Source organism: Pinus tabuliformis, chromosome 8 (genome assembly GCF_031772625.1).
Source record: "Pinus tabuliformis cultivar Carrire ecotype Pingquan chromosome 8, CPIR1, whole genome shotgun sequence".
Lineage (NCBI taxonomy): Eukaryota > Viridiplantae > Streptophyta > Pinopsida > Pinales > Pinaceae > Pinus > Pinus tabuliformis.
In genome coordinates, this window is record NC_142294.1 from 938,663,992 (window position 1) to 938,682,583 (window position 18,592).

Sequence of the window (18,592 nt, forward strand, 5' to 3'; positions counted from 1 at the left end):
CTTCAGGAAGAAGTACTTGTCAGAGAGGTACTATGATGGAAAATCCAAAGAGTTCTATGAACTGAATATGGGATCTATGATAGATGAGGAGTAAACACCTAAGTTCCTAGAGTTGTTGAGGTATGTGTCACATGTTAAGGATGAGAAGACAAATGTTCATAGATTTATCAATGGACTTCCATTAGAATTTGAGGATTGAATTGAGTACGATGAGCCTCGGTCACTGGAAGAATTCATTGGAAAGTTGAAGCACTATTATGAGAAATTGGAGGGTAAGACTGAGTCTAAGAAGGGTTGGAAAGGGAATTACAAGACTAAATTCAAGTGGCCACCAAAGAAAATAAGGCCTCAAGATGGAGGTGAGAAGGAAAATGTTGCTCCATACAAGAATTTTAATGCAATTGAGAAGTGACATGGGTCAAAGCTTGGAGAGCAGTATAATAGAGGTAGTGGGATTTTGCAGTGTTGGATATGTGGCAAGGATCATCATAAGAAGGATTTTCCATTGTATTATGGTGGCATACCTCAAATCTACAGTGATCAAGAGGCACAGACAGTTGGGGATGTTCGACAGAGCATTCCTCGGATATATGTATAATTCGATAAAAAGAAGGAAGATCACGAGGAATCCATCATTGAGATGCAAGGTGTGGAGTACTAAAGAAGGTATGTTTTGATGATTATTTTAGTATCTTTTCATTAGAACTTACAAACCTTTTTGGTTGAAGGGAAAGTACCCCTAGAGTCCTTTGGGCTGAGACTCTACCAGACTGAAAATTGCTTATACAAAGAAACACACACACACAGCCATCTTTTTTACTTTTAAGCAAATTCTAATGTTTAGGGTACATACCTAAGGTCCTACGTCCGAGAAGACCGTTAGGGTGCAAACCCTTCTTGGAGTTCCCTTCTTCTTTCTCTGACCTGCAAGACAAACAAATCAAAGAACACAACAGTACATGTATAGAAGTTTATGTATAAATCATCTTTATGCTATAAAGTTAGTTATAAATAATCTTTAAGTAACTACTTTCATAAGAATTCAACACAAGAATCTCATAAGCTTAAAGAAAGATTATTCGGGAACAAAGACGTGTTTCTTTATATATAAAGGCAAATAAAGTACATATATCGGAAAGATATCACCTGAACACCTTCAGCAGGCTCCAAGCAAGCTTCCTCCCGGATTCGTTCCAGCCTCCAGCCTTCAACAAGAGCTCCTTCCAAGTCTTACTCAATGATGATGTCAAGGATGAATGATCACCAATACACATGGAAACAAGGGTTTCCTATGCAAAATGGGGGAAGTGCAGGATGCACCAAGGACTTCAGACCTGGTCTAAGGGAAAAATCTCAGCATAATAATCTTGCTCTCCTTTCTCTCTCCCCTTGGCCTTCCCTTTGATGTCTTTTTATACCCTCTCCAAAGTAGTTTTTTAGTTAGGAGTTGGTTGGGAACAGTTGGGCCACGGGCACTAACAGGTGATCCAGCAGGTAAACCCGCGATCACCGCCCGAAAAAGAGGAAATTATATTTTTTTAAGTGTTTTAATAGATACACGCGGGTTGGGTATAACAGACCCGCGTGTACACGCGTTTAACACAGGGCAAAGTCGCGTACAGGGAATAAAACACTGTTTTTTAAATTTTTGGACCAGGTCTGGAAGGAGGGGTTGCCCTAGGCCATAAGTGCAGCATCACAAACCATAAGAGTGAGATTTGGAACTATAATAGATGCCCCCTAATGTATGAGGTCAGAAGGGGAACATGATGGCCGAAATACATTAAGTAAGTACAAGGAAAGGAACTCTGCCGAAAAACCGAGGAGGACTTCACCAGAATTCAGCCTGCCAAGCCACCGAAAGGAGATCAGAAAGAAACACTGTCTGAGGCGGGCATACCCATGCTCAGGAAAAGTAAAGCATGTCCGCATATCAAGTACAAGCGGATCCACTAAGTATACAAGTATAAATGACTGTAAAATACATAATGGATCATCTGACCATAATGAGTAAGTACATGTCTGAATATCACATATAAAACTGTCAATGATGCTGAAAGATGCAACGGATCACTGAAATCAAAGACTGATCCCATAAGGTACCAACTGAACATGATGGAATAGGATGGTACTACACTGCAAACTCAGGTGCCAGCATATAGAATGTCGCCATGACTGACTGCAACATATAAGGTGGAATGGTATCAACTAGCAGCAACAGGAGCAACTGTCAAGTGAACCAATGAATGCTGATACAACCTGAGGTCTTCACCGACCGCCGTGGTACATTTCTACACCATGGGAATAAATGATCTGAAGTCGACCATGTGAGAAATCGTTTGATTACCGGTCATTGATGTATACCGTTAACAAACGCGAGACTACTCACCGATAATGATAATGAGCGTCAAGGTACCCAGTACAATCTAACAAGTGTGAATAGATGAGCTGAAGTCGAACACCTGTAAGAATCTATCAATCAGGAGACAATGATGGTTTCCCACTGTCGATAGCGAGGAATCTGCCACTAATGACTGCAAACCCCAAGGTACTGCCAAATGGACTCTAGATCTTTGCCCCAGAGCAATGAGTCGGAGTCGATAGGGAAAGATCCGCTAGAAGGAAGGCATTAAGGCATCCTCCATCAATCTAGCGCGAGTGTAACCCGTAGGCCAATAATGTGGAAGGAATCAGACGAAAGAGATGTAGTAACCCAACCGAAGTACGTTTCCGGCGTACACAAGATGTGGCTAGCGCACGGCAGAAACCCTCTGAACCAACCAATAATGAAAGCTGACACAGAGGCGAGGTATCCACCAATAGGGTCAAATGGAAACCAAGGTACTGCACGAATCCCAATGTGTGATAATGTATGCTGATGTCGAACACAAGGGAAACCACTCAGTCAAAGACCCATGATACTGATCGATGCTAAGCACAAGGTGACCTATCAATAATGAAAATAGGGCCAGGGTGCGGTCTCTAGGTCTGCCCTCAGAGCAATGTGTCGTCGTCGATAAGGACAAGACCCGCCAGCAAGAAGTCAATGGGGACCTTCTCAAACCGGCACGAGTGAAGGACCAATATAACTGATGTGATGATAGACATGACACTGACAACCAGGGATGGCCGACTGAAAAATGAGTCAAGAGACACCGCAGAAAGGCCGACTCAGGCTAACTTCCCTTGAACAAAAGCACGACTCAATGTGACTATGTGGCAGCATATAATGAATCTGTATAAGTTCGTCATGCAGGAGGCACGAACGAACCCTCCATATGATTGGAAGAGATAACCAATCGGGGGAGAACTGACTCGATAACAAGGTTATGGCTTACCTAAGTCAAACTAAATCCCACCCATGCGGAGGAGACTTTTGTTTTGAGTGCTTTGTTCAAGGGCGACATGACTGACTCTAGCTGCCAACAATAAATGGAAGTAATGTCCCTGTTCCCGCTCTTTTTGGAATATTTAATTTTTTTGTCTTTTTCTGATAAGCCGGAAAAAGAATAAAAGAATGCTATGGTACAGTGGAAAGAACGAGTGTCGGTGAAACAGATGCTCTAGTTCCTGGGAAAGGAACGTTCCTATGCTCAATGCAGGGAGGTGAAAAACTGGTCAGTGACACTCAGAGGTATGTCCCTTCCACGGATCTGGGTATGCCAAGCTGCAGAGGTCAAGGGTATGCAAGGTTGATTTTTGCAGTCGTCATGGTCAAAAGTGGGCTTAAACACGAGTCCAAGTGAAGCCGGCTATAGGCCAAAAGGTGCAAATGGTCAACATGCAATGCAGAAGTACAACTCAACACACATAGGAGCCTCTAGGGTATAAGGCCAGAACGAAGCGAAGAAGCAAGGAAGAATGAGTCTTCAACGCATAAGTCATGGCGGAACTACAGAGGACTCCCGAGCCTACTCAAAACGAAGCAGCATGGGCAACAAATGTCAGTGAGGTGCTAACTAGGATGCCCATGTAAAAGGATGGCTCTACCATCATGTCATGATTTAAAGAATCGGCGAGTGAAAATGGCTTGCGAACCATAACATGATGGGGTCGACCCTACGGCAGATGTATCGGTCAAATGGAGGCTAGTATGCATAATGCAACGGAAAAATGGTGTCCCTAACCTACATGCCAGTGAGAACACGATACCTGCCATGACGGGTCAGCAGTCAGGGAACCGTCTCGAACCGTCGAAAAATGTCCAAAATGTCCTGAAAAACAACTCAATCTCGACATTCCAAGCTCCCAAGTTAAAAGTGACATGAAACCAAACAAAATAAAATTTTGAAAAAATTTTGCATTTTCAAAACTTATAAAAAGAAATTTTGGACTTACCATTTTCACCGTTTGACTTGGAGAGCAAATTGTGGAGCAAAAGGAGCAAACTTTCCCCGTGACTTATTCAACCGTTCAAACTTGCCGAAAACTTCCAGGTAAGCACTAAACTTGTCTTGCAATCAATTGTGATAGTTTTTAGGAAGTTTAATTAATGTTTCACCGTTAGATTTTTGCAAAAAATTGCTCTGCGGCGTACACGCGGGTTGGGTGTATATAAATCGCGTATACGACGGCCCTACACGCGACTGTGTATAGGGTAAACCGCGTGTGCGCAGCGAAAAAATTTTTATACGAAAAACTAATGGATGAAATTGATTTTTTCTTCCAGGATGACTCTCACATGGCGTGAAAGAGAGCACTCAGCTGTAGATAATGAAGTTATGGAGAATGATGAGGCATTAGATGCCTTACGGGGGTGCGGATTGTTAAAATTCTTTAAGTTGCCGAATATGAAAGCAAATGTGCGTCTGCTCGAGAGACTTATTGATTACTGGGATGTCGAGGAAGAAGCTTTTATGATTGATCAAATGCCACTCAGGATAGAAGTGGAAGATATATATTTCATCACGGGCCTTTCCCGAAGGGGAGAGGTAGTCCACTCCCGGGGCAGGATCCGGAATAGTCTCAGCGTAGACGACTATGTACAACTTTACTGCCCAGGTCATCGGAAGGTCGGGAGTCAAATCTCGATCCCACACGTGGCGAGTTTGTCACTGCGGATAATCCTGTTCACCATAGCTCGAGTGAACGGGTCATCGTCGCTACATCAGGCATCACGAGTAAACATGAGCGTAGCAGTGGACTGTCTCACCACGGTGTTTGACTGGTGTACTCCTCTACTTGCCAACATGAAGGAGCAGCTTGCTTCTATCAGGAAGGGAAAGACCAAGAACTTTGGGTACGGAACCATTTTATGCACGTTTTTCTTCGAGAAAGTTCCTGCACTCCGCCCCAGGGTAGCAGTTCCCATCAGCAGTCCACGTGATCCACGCATGGGCCGGTGGGCTGACTTGATGAAACGTCTGGGGGGTGGGGAAGTGCCCAGGAATGCATTCGAAGACGACTTTTTTGCTTGGTGGGAGCAACAGATCATCGCCATAGACGACTACCCCTATGCTGGATTGGATTTCCGAGGAGATCCTGACCTAGTGTTACCACCAGACGCAGCATGGGGCGAGATCGGTAAGATTTTTTGATTTTTTTGATTTTATGATTTTTAGGATTTTTCAAGCATAATGATGAACTTTGAAAAATATATTTTTTTGATGAGATTCAAATGACTGATATGATGATCATGTTCCAGACATTGGGCCTGTGCGACCAGATGGATTCCCACGGCACGGACGGCGTGGCCGAGGAGCCGAAGAGGCGGCTGCGGATGCGGAAAGGACCCTCGCCAACGTCCAGCGACACTTGGCGAGATTGAGCTATCAAGTACCGATGGCCGAGATAGAGGACCTTCCTCCAGATATGCAGCGTCATGTGGTTGGGATGCCACGTGACTGGGTTCGCGTTTTTCGGCGCGTGGCCAATGCTATAGTTAGTTATTTAGCTGCTCATCCAGAGCCGAGGCATTAGATATGCCTGACATGATTATGGGCATTTGAGTCCCAATTTTGTATATTTTTGGACACACATATGTACACTCGAGACGCTTTGTGATATATATATATATACAGTTTGACTTTTTGATGTATGATTTTATGATGATGAATGATTGATATGCCAGTCTAATGCTTGATTAGCGATAGAATCCGCTAACCAATTTTGAGATCTTGGAATGTGCAAATAATTAATGTAAGTAAATGATCTTTGCAACAACTTCACCCTTAAAAATTGGCGATATAATGATGGATCTCTAACCCGATAAATGTTATTTAACTGAGACACTATCAATTGAGAATCAAGATACACTACCAACGAGTCGATCCCATGAGAGATTGCCTCGGATAATAAATTGATAACAGCTGTATACTCGGCCATATTGTTTGAAGCAGGACCGATACACACGCCTCTCGATGTCATCAACTGACCAGTTGGGTAATAAAGTACCCAAGCTGCGGAAGCAAGATTCCGAGTGTGCCGACTAGCACCATCGGCGAATCCAAAATAAACCAAATCATCCATCAACACCTGCCAAAGCAGACCAAAAGTGCTGATATCAGAAAACGCTCGATAAGATATGTACAAATATACATAAAATACAAAGAAGCCATTGCCTGGTAAAACTAAGCAAAACACTTCCTGAGGTAGAGCCCGTCAGGGGGCTCCGCCAACTGACACCTAGGGATGTTTATAGGTACGACGATCGAACCAATCAATATACTCTCTTCGGCAAATAAATGTGTCGGAGCCAAAGGGACCGTACAAACATCACTAGTCGAACTGGAGGACCGAGATTCTACTTCATGCACAGGGGAATGAAAGTATAACCGACGATGTAAATCTTCCAAAGGTCGATCTACGGCCGTCATTGCTTCGAATATCGCTTCATCCGATGGAAAAACAATATCCGAGCAATCCGATGCAGAGGTGGAATCAGGGGTCCGAAAATGAGCCACATCACCATCTATTTCTTTCCCAGAGGAAATAGTAGAATGGTTATCTACAGAGTTATCGATAGATTCACATCTAGGTTCTGCTGTAGACATAAGAGATTCTATTTCACCCACCTTGTCGTCACCTGATGTGGTCACAGATGAAGCTAAGGTTCCAGGATTCGAAGAATAAAGAGTTTGGACAAACTCTCTCCGTAAAGGATCCCTGGAGGATGAAATTGTATCTATACCAGCTGTAGGAGGGGGAAGGTTAAACGTACCCATCAATGAAGAATACATCCCGACTCCTAGACTCTCAATAGGCGGACGGGGGTTACCCACTAAAGGAATGGTAGAGTCAGAGTTTGCTTGAGGATCAGCTGGACAATAGTCCAATTGGTCAACCTTAACGATTTTCCCCTCATAAGGAAAGAAAATGACACGAAATAGAGTCGAAACAACGGCTTCCATCTCGTATACCCAGTTCCTTCCTAATAGGAGATTATAATCTAGGTTAGCGTCTATGACTTCTACTTCAATATTAACGACCTTTCCTCCAACACATATAGGAAAAGCCGGGATAATCCCGTACGGTCTATGAGAGTGACCATCAAATGCTGTCAATAGGGTGGGTGAAGGAACAACCGTCGGTGATCCAATGGCCTTCCAACATGACATAGACATGACACACGTGGAAGCTCCCTCATCTACAACCGTCCGGAAAATATTCGTTTTCTGGTAGGTAGACTTTATCTGGAAAGCCATGTGATGAGGAAGTCTCTTTTTGACATTACTCATATCAAAAGAGAGAGCTAAGGAATTACTTGGATCTACTGCCCCCATTGCCAATAGCAAGGCACTTCGTTGAGTAGGACATGTCTGGAGAACCTCTAACGCGGACATAGCACATGGACTCTGAGCCAGATCCTCTACAATGGAGTAATTCTGGGCTGCCCTAATATTAGGGTTGATAGTCGCGCGTTTAGCTGAACCTTTCGGCACCCGAGGTATAGTCTCAACAGAAGGTCGCTCAATATGAAGTGGGTTGTTAGTTTCGGGAACTGATTTACCCTTAGAATTTTCACCTTCACCATAATCGCGTGACCGTGTGGCCACATTAGCGTGAGCACCCATCATGAAAACATTTGATGACTTATCCCCTTCCTGGTTGCCCCCTGCGGAGGTACCAGGGTTCGAACTTGCGCCAGCAAGAAGTTGCTGCCCTTGGGGAAACGGGTTAGTTAACACAGCTTGCGAACTAGAAGTCCCTTGCTGTCCTAACAAGCGCTGAGCGTCTTCAATTCTAGGGCAGAGATGAGTTAGATGGTCTCCTTTGCATAACTTGCAAGGAAACTTAACTTTCTTTCTCGACTCATTTCCACCACCACCAGCGTTGTTGCCGGATTTATTTGCATCGGGCTTCCCATCCGAGTTCTTCTTTTTACCACGTCCTTTCTTTTTCCCATCGGAATTTTGATTTCCTTTGGGGTTATCGGATTGGACGGCGTTAATGGAAGAATTTTGGGAAGCAGGAGGATTAGACATTGTGACTTGGTTGTTAGGAGCAGTTTGTAATGACAACTGCTGCAATTGATTCAACAAGTTCACTGTAGTCGAGTCTACAGACCCCACGATACCATCCGCATGCGGACCTGGCTTTGGCTTAGCTAAATCAACCTTAGATCCAGGAGCATCTGGCAAGTACTTTTGGAGGATCCCAGACTGAGAGTAGATCAGTTCTAACTGCTGGGCCCTGAAAATGGCTTGCTCCTCAGAATAGACCCCAGACATGGAGACATCCTTGGAGATCTCAGGTTGCAAAGACTTCAAAAACCACTCTAGACGGTACTCCGGAGGGATTTCGGCTTTAATGAGCCTTTTTCTCCGTCTCCATTCCTGTATGTGATCAGAAATGTGGGTTGCCTTATCCTGACGAAAGGTAGCCAGAAGTTCAGTTCCGGCATCATAGCGGACATGCAACTGAAAGTGATTCAAGAAGATATTAGCTAAGTCTGCGAACGATGTAAAGCTGCCCCCTGGCAACTCTATGTACCATTTAGCCGCATTACCAGTCAAGGTGCGCTGAAAAAGTCTCAACCTAACCGAATCTTCGATGAGGGAGTTAGATGAGCACCACAAATGGAATGTGGTTACATGATCGCCCGGATCTTCACCACTCTTCCCTTCGAATTTTGGGATGTCCGAAGGGAGTTTGGTTGGGACCGGAGGCCAGGCTGGATTGTATCTGATAGGGTCGTTCGTTAGCTTAGTGAGATCTGGCAAGTTTAACGTTGCCAGAAATGGAAGCCTAGGAGGACCTAGGGGATTCCACCCAGACTGGGCAGAACTCCCCAAGTTCTGAAAAGATTGTCCTGGGATTTGAGAGGCACCAGGCTGCCCCAAGTGACCAGTAGAACCAGCTGAACCAAAGGGCAAGCCTTGTGGTCCAGCAAAATTCGGAGTTTGACCAACTCCTGCCGTATAAGCTCCATAGCTTGCAAAGTTTCCTCCTAAAGAATTGTAAGGAGTCGATAACCCCTGATATGGGTTCCAAGCCGAAGCGAGGGGAGGAATACTTTGAAACATGCTAACCGTGGAATACGGCCTACTTCCTTGTTGGCCAATGAATGGATTCGCAGTTCCTACGTTACTAGCCCCAGGGTTATTCCAACCTTGGAAAGGATTACTGCTTTGTCCTATTGAAGAAAAAGGCATGGATCCTACCGTTGGGTTGGAATGTGGAATATGACCACTTCCAAAAGGAAAACCCTGAAATGAAGCCGATGCGCCCATCATGGACGTAGCGGCATTGAACGGAACTGACGGAATACCCTGTGATTGGGTGCCAAAAAGGAAGGAACCAGTACTAAAAGCATTGGTTTGGGCATTTCCACTCGTGGACGGAATGGAGGTAGACCCAACCAAAGATGTGCTAGCAAACGATCCGAACAAGGAAGCGGAGGGGATGGAAATGGTTCCTCCCCCTTGCACCGATGTTGGGGTTTGCATAGTCGCAGCACTCGTGGAAGCCATGCTTCCAGTAGTGATCATAAATGGTAAGCGCGTAGCGTAACCTGGACTCGCTGGTCTATATAATGGAGGCCCAACGTATTGCAATACGTCTGGGTAACTAGATGGTAGTGGAGAATTTGGAATCACTAATGATTCTGAAAGTTCTTCTACCTCTACGTTATCCTCCGCTTGAAAGCGAACTTGAGAAAAGACTGGAGCGTCCCTCTCTTGTTCAAAAGTACCAGGCCTTGCTTGGCCGCTAATATCCCCGAGAGGAGGATCAATCTCCGATGCGTCAGCCGGCGTGGGACGGACCCCACCGGTAGTATTCCCTCTGCGCCTTCTAGGAGAAGGCTCTAAACTAGGTGGCGAGAGACCACGAAGTCTTCGAGACCGTCTTGGAGACCGGTCAGCCACTTTGAATTTTTTGTTATGATCTTATCTAAAGACTCAAAAAATTAAAAGCTAGGCCAACTAGGAGCACAGAGCACACACTAAAAAGTTCCTAAAGATACAGCCAGTCAAACAACTTTCAAGTATTTCCGCTCCGGGTGATTGAGACCGGACACCAAAATACGAGAAAGTGAATCAAAGGGCCTTCCGAGGATAGTCTGGGATGATGAGGGCCCAGTCCTATCAGCGAAGGTATCAGAGGAAGTTACGCTGACCTCCTAACAACAGTCTGCGCCGGTGCAAGCCCCCAAGCTTCGCAAGGGTGCCCTCCGGAAGTACTGTCGAGAGTGATACAACGTCGACCTCAGGTGCCACGGGATTCCCCTCCGCAGCCACCTATGCAGATCCCTATGAGAGGCAACTATGGGTACCAACTCGTCGCAGAAGCCAGGCGGAACAGTCGTGAGGTAAGTTCGGACAAGTAGGAGAGGGGGTATCTCTCTTCCCTGTCTTCACAGACCCTCGTGCTTAACTCCCAGATCCGGAGCTTTCCTGGTCTCCCTAACGCTATTGGATTTACTCTCTTTAATCAGACTCTTATGTTTGACGTTTTGTGTGGCCTTGGAGAGTTAACTCTCCACTCGCCTAATCCAAGGCCCTAAAATCCTAAACTTGTTGGTGTAATAACTAAAACAAAAAGTTCTAGTGGATTTTAATTAAGCGCTTGATTTTATTAGGCTGTTCTTTAAGTCAAAGGTAATGGAGGTGAAACTTGTGGTGTTTTATGGACGCAAAAGAAATTAATAAAACCTAGCTACATGCACATGCACTTTTGTTTTCGATGAATAGCAATTTCTATGAGGTTCAGAAGGCACTTGTAATATAAACAAAAAATTTTCCTTTTTCTTTTCAGACTCCACACTCACAAAAACTAACAAAACTAAATATGCCTAAAAAGAGATGCAAATCTTTCCCTAATGCAAGAACTAAATGTGGATGCACGATTCAAAGACTACTCTAAAAACAAAGAAGGAAAGTTGCTGCTTTACCAAATTTTGTCTTGCCACTGAAATGCTTAGATAGAAGATGATTTGTTACTAATCATTTCGTCCAAACAATAAAAACAAGTTTTAAGATAAAAAACAAAGCACTTTCACTTCGCAAAAAAGGAAATCAGATGAGAAGCAAGTTTAAGAAAGAGAAACTCAAAAACTTTCAAAAGATTTTCTTTCAATCAAACCAAAAAGTCTTTTTCAAAGGAAAAACTCTCAAAAATACTGACACCAATGATTGATAAACAAGCAACCAAACACTTTTGTGAATTGGCACCAATGAAATGATGAGAACTCAACAAAAATAAAATGTGTTCGAAGTCGCTTTTGACAATCAAAAGCAGCAATGAAAGTCCAAGAAATCAAAAGACAAGTTTCAAGGAAATGGTAACAAACAACTTTCCCGAAACGAAGGAGCAAATGGTCATAAAAATGATTTCGTTAAGCAAACACAAATGTCATAAAAACAAAATGGACACAAAGATTTTAAGACAATCTTCCCACTCTGCCGAAACAGAGCAATCAAGATTCTTAAACAGAAACCTTGTGTGTCAAAAATCAATGACGCTTGCAATCAACGAAAAACAAGACTAGCACTCCTTATAACTAGAGAGAGTTCGAAACAAGATGCCCCCTGTTAAACAGAGAACTGTCACTGGGAATTGACTGCTTTAAACTGACCCAAACCACCAGACAGACATTCAGCCAAAAGAAAAATTATAAATCTTGAAAATTATGTGATATACGTGCCTGCAATTACTTGCAGAATGCGTGTACACGCTACTGTAACTAAGGAAACCTGCGTATACGCGGGTTTACTTAGTGCAACTTGCGTATATACGCTTCTGTAATCCAGAAAAAGTGCGTATATGAAGTGTTTCAAGAAAAATAAAAAACACAAACTGAAAAACTGTAAAAGCTTGGAGTTCAAGAAAATATCAGACAGTCAGAACCAACAAACAGAGGGACTGAGCCTTGATTGGCTTGAGGACTACCCAAACTAGGAACAACAAGAATGTTGTCCCCAGTGGAGTCGCCAATTCTGGTTGAAGGGAAAGTACCCCTAGAGTCCTTTGGGCTGAGACTCTACCAGACTGAAAATTGCTTATACAAAGAAACACACACACACAGCCATCTTTTTTACTTTTAAGCAAATTCTAATGTTTAGGGTACATACCTAAGGTCCTACGTCCGAGAAGACCGTTAGGGTGCAAACCCTTCTTGGAGTTCCCTTCTTCTTTCTCTGACCTGCAAGACAAACAAATCAAAGAACACAACAGTACATGTATAGAAGTTTATGTATAAATCATCTTTATGCTATAAAGTTAGTTATAAATAATCTTTAAGTAACTACTTTCATAAGAATTCAACACAAGAATCTCATAAGCTTAAAGAAAGATTATTCGGGAACAAAGACGTGTTTCTTTATATATAAAGGCAAATAAAGTACATATATCGGAAAGATATCACCTGAACACCTTCAGCAGGCTCCAAGCAAGCTTCCTCCCGGATTCGTTCCAGCCTCCAGCCTTCAACAAGAGCTCCTTCCAAGTCTTACTCAATGATGATGTCAAGGATGAATGATCACCAATACACATGGAAACAAGGGTTTCCTATGCAAAATGGGGGAAGTGCAGGATGCACCAAGGACTTCAGACCTGGTCTAAGGGAAAAATCTCAGCATAATAATCTTGCTCTCCTTTCTCTCTCCCCTTGGCCTTCCCTTTGATGTCTTTTTATACCCTCTCCAAAGTAGTTTTTTAGTTAGGAGTTGGTTGGGAACAGTTGGGCCACGGGCACTAACAGGTGATCCAGCAGGTAAACCCGCGATCACCGCCCGAAAAAGAGGAAATTATATTTTTTTAAGTGTTTTAATAGATACACGCGGGTTGGGTATAACAGACCCGCGTGTACACGCGTTTAACACAGGGCAAAGTCGCGTACAGGGAATAAAACACTGTTTTTTAAATTTTTGGACCAGGTCTGGAAGGAGGGGTTGCCCTAGGCCATAAGTGCAGCATCACAAACCATAAGAGTGAGATTTGGAACTATAACACTTTTGCATCATGAACTAGGGAAAATGATAAAGAATTATAATAAAACATGTGGGATTAATATGCAAGACAAAAACGCTGACAATTGTCATTTCCTTATGCAGGAAAGAGAGAAAATGAGAAGTTGTTGTTCCAAAGGAAAGGACAAGGACGAGTTAATTGTTGTCCCTTTGATGGGAGACCGAATGCAAACAAGGCAAAGCAAATCAAAGTGAATCAGCCAGGGAAAGGAGGTGGAGATATCAGCTCGGCGCAAGAAAGAAAAGAAATGACTAAGGACTAACAGTTTGGCGAATCCCTCAGGATCCTTGATCCTGAGGGATTGTTGTTTTATCTATTTCTACACTTAGATATCTCTGCCGTCACCCTTATAAAAGGGGCAGAACTGTTAGCTCGGGGGGGGGGGGGGGGGGGGGGGGGGGTTAGACACGGTTATTCTTTTATGTAATTTCTTTTAAGATCAAAACTTTGATCATCGAGTCTCGTTAAGAGCTGGTTTATTGTAATTTTGTTCTATGCATTAATACAAACTTGGTTACTATTTCATCTCTGAGTTTGGAATAACTTCAAGTGGTGTACCCCTGGAGGCTAAGGGCCCGGCCCTGGAGGACACTTGCTCTTGTACCATTACGTTGGTTTATGCGTGGTTTTCTTATCGACATCATTTGGTAATCTGATGTGTTTTATAAGTTTATCTCACATGATCTGTTATGTTTAATTTATTAAGGTTTCTACAGACAGAATGATTGTATTGACTTTGCATCATATTACTGTTCTTTCAGGAGTTGATATAATGTTGCTAGTCTTTACAGAATACTATTACTGTTCTATTACAGAGCCTTTGTGCTGTGCACTTCTTCATTAACATTATGGAATTCATCTTGGAATATTATGTTCTTTGCGATTGTTGGATTTATGAACAATGCTGTTCTATTTTGAATTGCAGTCGTACTCTTTCTAACTGAGATCGATACTTGGATCAGATTACTATTTAAGTGTGTTGTGTGCGTATATGGTTTTCAAGCGCTGTTCCATAATTTATCAGTAATCAGTGTGTTCCATTGGTGTGTGTTATTCAATCTACCCTTAAGAGTGAAATATTGTCGTTTGATTCCTGTAGATTATGATTAATGCATTGGATCTGATAGACTAAGATTGTTACTGCTTGTGAGACTTAGTTGTTGTTCTATTTCTTAGCTGCTGTTCCATTTCAGATTTGCTGTTCCATTTCAAGACTTTCTATTCGATTTATTAATTGTTGTTCCATTTCTTATCTGCCATTCCATTTCTTGGTGTTGGCATGAAGAACGATCTCAGGCTGTAGTGAGCATTGGAATTTACTGTCCGGCTCCCAGATCCACAATCTGTTCTCTGATTTCCTTTTCCATTCAGTTTCCAAAGGGATGGTTTATTGCTACCGAACCCTTGACTAATAAGTTGCTTAGTCTTTTGAATGTGTGATTTAATCTTTTGAAGTGGTTAAGCTGTAGACAATCATCCATTTACTCCTGTATTTCTGAACACTGTACTACTATCATTACTCTGAAAAATGATAGCCTCAGACTGAGACACTCTTTGAAATAACAAAATGTTCCCGGATTGACATATTAATGTGAGGTAATTAGAGGTGAAAGAGACCCTTTTTATAGCTCTACATTTTGGCGCCGTTGCCAGGGAAAGAGTGTAGCCATTTGTTCTTTTTTTTCAAAGTAGTGTACGAACCTGGTAGGGAAGAATTGGGTTTTAAAAATGGAAGGTAAGAACCTAAGTGTGGAGGACGTAAAAGCCCTGCTCCTCTGCCCACTTTCCTACAGAATTGCTGTTGTTTTGTTTGAGTAGAATTTAGTAGCTAATTTGAGTGCATGACTAAGCAGAAAAAACCAGAAAAAAATTCCAAACCTCTACCCAAGCCAGAAAAAGATAAGGGGCCAATGACCCTTGGCCAACCAACCTTCATAGACGAAATCTACAAGAAAGTAGAATCTCAGCCCTCAGTAGGACCCAAGAAAGTCATTTCTAAACAGCCTACTAGTTCCCTTCAGGCCATAAGATCACCATCTGTAGCCTTTGCTGAGGTGCATAGTCAAACTGAAGAGCAGGAAGGGAATTTCAGTAATCTTTGTGAAGGAGGAGGAGAGACAGGGGAAACCGAGGAACTGAGATCTCCTCTGGAGACAACTCAGCCATTGAATAGCCTAGACAAGGGAAGTGTTGCAAAAATCTTCTTTGAAGAAACTCAATCTCCTCAGACATTAGGCACTCTCATTATCCCAGATAGAGGAAGTGCTATTAAAACTATTCCTGTTAAATCCATTCCCTCTCAACCTAGGAATACCCTCCTAGATATCCCAGAAGGTTATTAGCATATATTCAACCCAATGGCTCAAAACTAGCCAAACACCCAAACCTCTACATTACAATACCCCATAGTGGATTCTGCAGCAAATGCGCCTATGAAAGCAATCCCTCTTCAACATATCCCTACATTCCACGGTCTTACATCATAATATCCGGATGCATTTTTATTTGAATTTGATGTATTGTGCATGGGATATGATTACACCACCGACCCCCAGAAAATAAAAATATTTACCTCTACATTAAAAGGGGCTACATTAAGATGGTTTATAGGATTAGGTGGCAAGGTTATAAATAACTGGGATCAAATGAAAGAATCTTTTCAAAAAAATATCAGGACTATTGAAGGTCTAGAGAACTGAAGGACGAAATATTCCAGATGAAATCTAAACCAAATGAAACATTAGAGGAGTATGTGGAACGTTTTCAGTATAATCTTCAAATATCTCCTTATGCATCACTACCTTTACCTGATAATGTGTTAAAAATAACATTAATAAGGGGCATGAAGGAACAGTGGATTGAAACATTAAACATTATGGGAAAAGGAGATATTTATCAAGAAAATTTTGCTGACATTATTGATTTATGTATCAGGAGCTCAAGAGGCAGCACAAGAGTAAAACCGATAGAACATGATCAGTTTGTAAGAGATAATAAAATTTCGACAGAAGGAGTAACGCGTGTAGAAATTTGAAATTTATTGGAAAATTTTAAAACTGATATACTAGGGACACTAACTACACAACTTGATATTATACAGGCCAAACAGAAGCAAATGGAGGCAGAACAGAATTTGGCAATCTTCTGTCCCCGATGCAGGAAAAAGCATAGCCATAAGGAGTGTCCACTGGATGCAGTCCAAACATGCGCCATTTGTACAAAAGATCACCTGACGGAGAGCTGTCCCTCACTCCCTGGATTGAAAGCAGTATATAAGGAAGCAAAAGAAGAACCAAAATCGGTGTATTTGCTCAACCAGCTCCGTCAGTGGCAGCCGAGACAATCTGGTATGTTTCCAGACCCAACTTCTTCTTTTCATCCTCCGCAGTATAATGCTCAATAATATAATATGTGGCAAAGTAAATCCCAATCCCCGTTTCCAAACTGGTCACCACAGTTGTTTCCTTCCTCAAACCCATGGCTGAATCAGGCAAGCCAATCTGGTTGGCCGAATCTTCCTTATACTCCACCATATTGGCAAAGTAACTCATACCCACCACAATGGACTCCCCCTACTTCACAAAGTTCAGCCTGGCAGACAAACTGGCAGAGACCAATGCATCAACCAGTAGGAACCATTCCGCTCCCTCAACCTACACTGCCAGCCTTACAACAAAATCCCTAGTATAATATGAGACCGCAACTCCAGCCCAACCCAACCCCAATCCAAATAACAGACAGGTCTAATCTGTCCAAATCATAGAAACACCAGAGGTAGGAGCCGATCTGAAGGAGTGTAATGATCTTCAGTTAAGATCTAGGTGTATTATTGAAACTGAGGGAGATAAGATAGTTCAGGTTGAAGATCAGCTACCCAGAGAACATCTGTCACAAGAAGAGGATGCGAGTAAACAACAAACTTATAATCAAGCAACCACATCCTCTCCTCCATTCCTAGAATGATTAGTCATACCTCGACCTATACAATATCCTGATTTTGACATTGTGGGAGAATTACAAAATTTGTACATAAAAATCCATTCCTCCAAGCCATTCAAGACATCCCTATATATGCAAAAACTATCAAGGAATTGTGCATAAAGAAACCAAGGAGGAATATAACAAATAATCCAAGAGTCCAAGTAGTCGGCACTCTATCTGACTTACTCTCAGGAAAAGAAACACCCATTAAATATGAAGACCTAGGAAATCCAATTGTAAGTGTCCAAATTTATGGTCAGATCCTGTCCAATGCCTTAGTTGATCTAGGAGTTGCAATCAATATCTTAACGACCACTACTTTCCAAAAGCTAGGCATTACATTTGTAGAACCCACCTCTACCTTGCTAGAATTGGCTGACCGATCTATGGTTAGGCCGGAGGGCACACTACATGATGTCATGGTCTCTGTTGATTCCTGGGAATATCCAACCAATTTTCTGATAATAAATCCCAAAACCTGACTTGATGGACATCCATTGATTTTAGGTAGACCTTGGCTTGCCACTGCCGATGCTTATATTGGCTGCCGGCAAGGAAATATGACCATAACCAGAGGATCAAATATCAAGAACTTAGTTCTATATCCTCCAGCGCAGCCAAGTGTCATAATAATCAAAACTAATAAGCACCCTGTATCATACCTTACCGTTAACATTAGATCTCCATTAACTATACAAGAGGCACTTGATTTCAAAAACCAAACAGAAGACGACGCCATTAATAATTTCATTAGTCAAACTAAACTCACATCCTGCACACAATGTCATATGATAGAAGTTGCATTTGATAATGAATTAGAAGAAGATCCTCTGAAAGATACACATGATCAAACAATACATGTTACTTCTATTGCAAATAGTAAAATTGTGGAAATTGAACCGAGTGAAACCTTAAACATTAATGACAACCTCACACCCGAGCAAGAAATGAAGCTCATCCATTTGTTAAGGAAATATAAAGAAGCATTTGCATGGGACTACCCTGATATGAAAGGAATTGACCCCCAATTATGTACACACCACATTTATATAGAAAAAGATGCGAGACTTGTTCGACAGCTTCAGAGGAGATTAAATCCTCATCTAAAAGATGTGGTAAAAGCTGAACTTCAAAAACTTTTAGATGTCAATTTCATCTATCCTATCTTTGATATTAAATGGGTTTCTCTGCTTGTGGTGGT